Source organism: Vigna radiata, chromosome 11 (assembly GCF_000741045.1).
Source record: "Vigna radiata var. radiata cultivar VC1973A chromosome 11, Vradiata_ver6, whole genome shotgun sequence".
NCBI lineage: Eukaryota > Viridiplantae > Streptophyta > Magnoliopsida > Fabales > Fabaceae > Vigna > Vigna radiata.
In genome coordinates, this window is record NC_028361.1 from 5481534 (window position 1) to 5490106 (window position 8573).

The window sequence follows — 8573 nt, forward strand, 5'->3', positions numbered from 1 at the left end:
CTAGTGCATACACGTGTGCCATATTTATGTGTTTTTATATTAAAAAAAATTTTAAGTTTTAAAATTATGAAAGATAAATAATTATGTACATAAAAATGTTAAAAAATAGTACAGAAGAATTAGATGATTACTTTTATGTATTATCTATGAATATAGTTTTTTTAACTAAATGAATTATAAACTTGTATAATTAAGAATGAGAATGAGTAGTATTTCTTGGATTGGATTATGGGCTTAATATGTTGGTGAAATACGTCGATTCTTTTTATGTGTTTAAGAAAAACAAAGTATTAAATGAAAGGTTGATCTTTAATTAGAGGGAAAGTATTGTCTTTATAAATAATTTCTTCTGACTGAATATACCGTGTTCAAGGAGAAGCTGGACAGTTATAAAAAAATTCAACGAAATAACGCATATTCTTGAATTCTTTTTTATGAACTGTGACTATTAGCCGTGGTATTATTCTGTGATAAATAAAATGGAAGAGGACTAAGAAGTAGCTGCATCAATTGGGATTGAACTCTAAGTCTTGAGTTTTTCTCCTGTAAGTGCTGGATGCTCAACATCTTCCTCGAAGTATAGTAATTGAATCTCAAGCAAATCACAAAACACTAATAATTATATGCATGTAGAGATGAAAAAATTACTCTTTAACTGGATAATTATGATCAAGCATTATTGTGAAATGTATTTTTACCATTAATATGGTCATTAATCATAATTCGTTTTAGAGGCAAAAAATGATATTTTAAAGTCTATTATGATAATATATATTTTTGTTTAATTTTGTGATAACTAAGTCTATTTCAGACATATTTTCGTCGTAATTATATATTGATAAATTGACTTACACATTTATTTAAAGAAATCTGAATTGTTACTTTCAGTTTCATCATATTGTTTTGCCTTTTGAAATGCACCATTACTTTTTTATTTCCTCTCTGTATCTCTTTTTTTTTTCTTTTTTGCCTCCCTTTATTCATCTTCTTTCTTCTCCCATCCCACGTTGAGTGTTGGAAAACTTGTTGAAACGGATTATCTCGTATTAAAGATATCCAACGCAAAGATATTTCCCAAGTTAAAAAGAAGGCGAAAAGTTTTGCTTTAAATCCATTGGAGGAGTAGCATATTGCTTTTTCAATAAAAAAAGGATGCAAAAAGAAAACGAACAACAACAAGAAGAATGGAAAATCTTCTTTAGAGAAAGTTGAAAAGATTGAGTAGAGTGAGAAGTTTCTAAAAACTTTGAATTTAGAGTTGAGTGCTATTGGAACAAAGAAGCAAGAATCAAGAGACAAGAGACAAGAGACAAGAATCAAGAATCAAGAAGCAAGACCAGCAAGAACTAGCAGTCAAAGTTGGAGTTTTAAGTCATATTTGGAATTTGGGTGTAGATCCTGGTATCCTTTTATATCAAATCTTATGCAAATAAAAATCATGGAACGTAATTGGCAAGGAACAGGAAATGAAGACTGCCATTCTCCTTTTCATCGGATGGTCAAACACAGTAGTCGAAATGAAATTTACAGTTACTATATTAAGATTCAAATTTTAGTTTTGTTAGTTTATATCTATGTAAGTTTTCGGTAATACCTATTAGTATTTACTGATGAGGTAACATGCATCTATAAACGTCAAGTCTACTTTGTTATTCATGATCATTTATAAAGATCGAAATTTACAATTTTCTATGATAGCAGAGCTCACAAATGTATTTATCTTTTAGATATTATAAAGAAAGAAAGAGCTGGTGGTGGGAAGGATATAATTGTTTTTTCTTTTTACTTTATAAAAGGGAACAGAAAACATAATTATATCCTCTTTAGTCAGACTCTGATGCTCATATTGCAAATTTTACGTCTCCTATGTTTGTTTCTGACAGAAATAGGAGTTGAATTGATTAAGCAGACATAGGAAAATCCAAAAGAAATGCATCTTTGGTTGACCATATTTTGTGATATATAGATAGTAAGTGGCTAAGTGCTGTCATGGTCCCCCACGGTTCCATCTAGGTATCGAATATCATCAGCAAGAGAGGAATGAAAAAATATAATCAATCACAAATATGTGGTTTCATTAGGTGCCTCACATCACAGGTGACATTATTGCTCTAAAATAATGACTCTGGCCCTCCATCAGATCTTCCTAATGTGTTTAAGGGCTTCTTTTGGATAATAGTTGAGTATCAACCATGCTCAACAATTATTGCTGCAACAACAACAACACTGTCTTTCTATTCTTTCCTCTTTCATAAATCATAACCCAACTATCTCTTCTATTCAAACCCACAAAGAATAATACAATTAGTTATTATAATTTGTACCTATTTCATTGGATACCCATTGCATGTTACTTCCTTTTCAAAAATAATCTTTAGGATTTTCTCGTGATGTTATGTGCTCAGTGTGACATTCAGACACTGATGAACGAAAGCGGAGAGTGATCGCATACGAGAAGTGAGAGGATACATGGATGAATTGAACATATATCGGAATGAGAAAATCTAAAGTCTATATAAGTATAAGACTATATAGTTAAATGATACTTTACAAGAATTGATTTGACTACTCATATCAACAAAGCACATTTATTTTTTGATAGTCTAACCCATAAAAATTCCATGTACCTGAAATAATTTAGGAATGGGTGACATACGGTTTTGAAAAAATCCCTTATTCAGGAAAATTCGGGAAGCTGAGAAAAATATTTTTGTTTTTTAATAATGCAAACTAAACTCTCTGGAAGCAGGTTTTTATGACACAAGCATGTCATATGTATAGTCTTAAGAATGTGCAATCATTGTTCGTGAATTGTGTTGCTGTTATAACACCAGGTTTCAGAGTTACTAGAAAGGATAAAAATATAAATATAAACAGGTACATAAGCGCAAATACTGTAACATTTCGTATTCTTAGACGTCTTTAAAATTTATCAATAGATATTGGTTTTGATGTTTAAAAATATATTTATTTTTTTATTTTTTTAATCTCAGTATATTTTGAAGGTTTGGCAAAGAGATAATACTAAAAAAATAGTGAAAGTCTGAACTTTATTTCTATTCTTTACGCTAGATATTTACTTTAATTTGGTCATTCTATGTTGTGTAACAATTTAAAATAACACTATAAATAAATTTTAAAAATATCTCATGAGTTGCAAAATTATACTTTACCCTTTAGCCAATTAACATAGTGTTTACTCTAAATAAACGAAAAGTTATTTGCATTATGACTCTCGTACTTGATTTTCTGAAAGTCAAAGATAACGGTTATGTTTTGATACTAACTATTAAGCAAAACAATTAAAATAAATTGAAAATGTGAAATTATACAATCTTACTGTCAGTATTTTCCTATCCTTTTAAATAACGTATATCTTGTCACAATTGGTCATGTTACATGTATATACAACGATGACTCCAAATACTTAGTTATTGGGAATAAAATTTTGGATAAGGATATTTCGACAACATTTTTTTATAACATTTGAATATTGATTACGTGTCAATCTGTGATTGGAAAAAATTACTCTATAATTAATAATAATAATCATAAACATTATTGTGAAATAATTTTTAACCCATCACAGATTCACATATGATGAATGTTCAAATGTTGTAAAAAAAATGTTGTCTGAATATCATTATCTTAAAATTTTAAAATTCTATATCGTATAATCATATATGAATGTTGAAAATAATAATTAATTAACTTGACAGTCAAATAATCTTTTAGAAAAGTTATATGGGGATCTCTTAACTTGATTAATTAAGATTTATATTTAAAAATTTTATTTTTCAAAATCCAATTGTTCTATAAAAGTGATTATATATGTGTCTTATAAAATTTAGATTATTTTTTTTTTTTTGTAAAACTTAATTAACCCTAAAATTTAGTTTATAATAAGATTTATTTCTATTTTATTTTCAATATTTTAATTATATTAATAATGAATGTGAGATCCTATCATAAACTTTTTAATTAAGAGTTAAACATTAGGTTTTTAAAATTAGACATTTTTTAGTAGTTTGATGATATATAAATCAACATCTCAAAAACCAGTCATCCTATAATAGTCCTATATTGTTATAGTTTTTAGTCAATAACGTAATTATTGTTGTTGTAGAGATAGATAGATAAAAAGATTAAGTTAACTAGTTATGTACGTATATCTCATAGTTATAAAAACATGAAATGCAATTCAAATTCCATTTTCTGATATATTACACTATAAATATATGTAGTTTGAACTGTATAATTTAAATTATTAAAATCATACTAATTAAATCAATGTTAATTAATCATACGTGTTAAGTGACCAAAATTGATGACTTATTGGCAGAATTGATAACCTTATCATAGACTCGCACTCATATGATCAACCATAACCCTAATACACAACAAATTTTCTTAATTTGTTTAATTTAAAGTCACATTGGCATCAAACAGAGATTGAACTCTTTATTTGTTACGTAAGATCCAATGCTGAACATTTTGAATATCTTATCTAAGTGGTGCTTGCTTTCATTTATCCTGAAATTCGTTTACTATGTGCAGAAGCTTAGTGATAGTGATAAGCTATCTACCCCACAAACAACAAAACCATACCTAAGCCAGACCATTAATATTCCTTAACCTACCTTTATCACAAATATATATATATATATATATATATATATATATATATATATATATATATATATCATGCATGGGATATATAATTGATCATTCATTATAGTTGCTGATTTATGAGCTATAGTAATTCCACCAAGTTTAAACAAATTGATGAATATATATATATATTATTAGTTTAATGATAATAATTGTCTTATTTCATCGAGAATAAGTGTGATTTTAAGTCTTATGTTAAATAATCACTCATAAAATTAACATGTTTTTTTTTATTTCATAAATTTAGATGTAGTCCTCTTCGTTTAAAAAAAAAATAAAAGAGATGAAATTCGAGAGTGTTGTAATTTCGTCTCTAAAGACAAAAGATTATAATTTTATTTTTATTTTTTGTAAATATGAAGTAATGGTAATTTTTCATGTGTGTTGGATTTGATGTTAGTTTTTTTTTTTTTTTTTCATTTTATGTTGTTGTTTTTAATGAGGCATTGTTGGGATTTCAAATGTGAGTCTAAGTCTCACATTAGATAGAAATGAGAAAGTATAGTATTATATAAAAATGAGATCCATTAACCCGTTGTCTTAAGGTTTTTGATAGAAAATAGTATAAATTTCTTATATGATTGGGCTTATATCTCATTAGTGTTTGTATCTCTCTGATAAACTCCTTCTTGATAGACCCAATAGTGGTTTAGTCGAAGACGAGAAAGGTGATGATATATGATGAGTGATCCCTTAAAAGAGGGTTTTATCCTATTGTAGAAACTTGGAATTGATTCATTGAATGTTGGTTGTAATCGTCCCTCTGTTCAAATATTTATATTTATATATTGGATGAAGGAGGCATGAAGGCATAAGTGGGGACTATATTTGATGAGACAGTAGCCGAAAGAAAAAGTCTATCAGTTCTCATCTTCCTCTCTTTTTCACTACATTTTTTTACACTTAATTTCCTTTTCATTTTTTAATTTTATATATAATTGGATTTTAGTATTAAATTTTTATTGAAAATATCAATGTGAAATCGATTATTAATCTTTATCACCTATTCATATAAGTTCAGCATGGTCTCGAAGTTGTTCTTGATAAACTATAGACTAATCAATTAGTGTTTACAAAATAGTATTAGTGATTTGCAGATTCTGACATCCATAACAGAAAGCTAGCTATTTGGTATACGAGGATGATGCTTGCTAATAGGATCTTCGTTATGAAGGTTTTTTTTTTTTTTTTTTTTCAATCTTAATTATTTGAGAGTATGATTGCTACCCTTAATTATTTTTTATTTCTCTAATTAAGACAAAGAAAGATTAGGTTCATTAATGTCACGGGTCTCATCTAGGAGTACTAACATTAACTTCTCATCATTTCTGCACTGTAAGGCAAAATCTAATGGCTTATATGATAGGGAGGTGGAGGACAGAATTAATTTTGTTGCTTTTGTTTTATTCTATCATACAACAGTTATTAACAAAATCACACTCAGATTTATATAAATTCACATGCTAAATTCATAGGTGGTTAATTGACCTAATCTCGACTTGCATTTGGCTTAAAAATAGGATTACATATTCACCAACTTATTGTATGAAAACTGAAAGAAAATATAAAACAATAGACATTCTCTCCCTATATGCTATTGCATTCAGTTTTGAAGCTTTAATCATGTCTAAGATGCTACAAAGCCTTAAAAATTGATCTAACTTTAAAGGCTTGGTTATATGTCTACAACTTGAATATGTGATTGGCAATAACTTAGTCTCACAACTCCATCATTCACTAAATCTCTCAAAAGGTGAAATTATATATAAATAATTTTTTTTCCTATGGAATATTGAATTCTTAGACAATTATATGCTTGAGTTGTTATAATATGAAATTAAATATACTTTTCTATTTTAAAGATCAAGTTTCTTCAATATTTTTTCAATCCAAGCACACTGGCAAACACACTATACAGCTAGGTTTTTCCTTCAAAGACTACGAAACTACATCAAAATCAAGTAAAAACACAAATCCAAAGGTGCTTCTACAATCATCCGAATCTCCAACAGAGTCGCTCTCAGAATAAACCACCACTACATTTGTGCTTCCACCTTTCTTGTAAAAGATGCCCAATTTGGTGGTAACTTTCAAGTACCTCCATAAACATTTTATAACAAGCCAATTCACCAAGCTACTAATCGAACTTATTCCATAATAATATATGGATGATTTGCAGTTAAGCAAATTAGGCTCCCAACTATTTACTTAAACATAGTTGAATCAATTTTGGTCTTAATGTAAGACCACATTTTAGAATTCCACACGTAAAATATCAAACATTCTTGGTTGCAAAAATTCAAAAAACTTGTACCATCGTGGAAAACTAAAGTAATAAAAATCTTAATTCATTAAACAATAAATAAATAAAAACATATTTCACTGTTGAAACTTCCAAATATTAATCCAAAATTATTACATCAAAATTTAATTGAAACTGTATTAAAAACATCGTCTAGAAAATTTCCTAAGTACTCCTAGCATCTCAGTGCTCTACTCATCAACAAGAACATTTATAAGAACATCAACTTTTGTATAATAACACGAGTTATACAATCATCATAATATACACAAACAATAAGGATGAGCTATTAGAATAATCATCCAATGAAATAAATAAACAATAAACATCAGTGATCATAACAATACTATCAACATGACACCTCAGCAAGGTCATCTCAAATATAAGTCAACCCAACAACATGCCACGGCCAAAGAATTTCAAACGAGGTGTCATTCTCCCAAACATAAAAAGTCTGTTCACCAAAAAAGGACTTTTATTTACCAAAGTAGGACAGTTTGAATCATCATCCACCACAACTTTAAACTTATCTCTCATGTTCCTTAAGGACTTATGAGTAAAAACTTTATTGTTGCTCACAATGCGTATTATACTTTAGTATAAACCAAAGCTCACGGACAAGACATTATTCTCTTTATACTGCCTCAAAAAACGAAAGAATAATACTCAAACTTCATCTCTTCTACCGTCTTGAAAGACGAAAAAACAACATAAAACTTGGTCTCTTCTACCATTTCTTATAAAAAAAAAAAAAAAATCATCTCCAAATTTACGACAAGAAACTAAATTTTCATACTAAATTAATGGATGGTTAATTCACTTACACTTCACCTACGTATCCTAAAAACAATAGGACGGCAAATTATTATATAAAAAATGAAAGAGAATATAAAATAATAAATATTTTAAAAACACCCAAAATTATAAATCAATCAATGTCAAGTAAAGTTGACATCAAATAAAATTATTTTACTTAATGTGATTTCGAATTTCTTTTCATGGGTGATAGTTATTTTTCAATAAAAGTTAATAAGTATTTTCTTTTTCTACTAATATGGATAAAACTATTTAGCTGTATTAATGTTAACAACGATTGTTTTATTATCCCAATAAAATAATTTTTAAATAGATTAAATTAAAATTTTGTTAATCAAAATTGATAAAGATTATTTACCAATAGATATTATTGAAATTATTTATTTATCAAGATCTAGTTCTTGATTAATCTGTATTGTTATTTTTTCAATTATTGTTAAATGAGACTATTTTCTTCCCTATGTCAACTATATTTTTTGTAAAGTTTCTTGAAAATTTACGTTTGCGTGAATTTTTTTTCATCAGAAGTTTCAATGCTATTTGGTTCTATTTTTTTTTTTCTATTTCATAGTGATAATGTGAATTATGATATTCAAATAAAATACTAGAAATTTAAAATGGAAATAATTCAAAATAAATATCAAAGTAAGATTAAGGTTATGTTCTTTTGGATGAATTTGAAGGAGATGATTTGGGGGAGATGATTTGAATGGATTTGAGTGGATTTGAGAGTAATTTTTTTGTTGTTTTTTTGAGTAGATTTGTGGGTAATTGAGAGTGGATT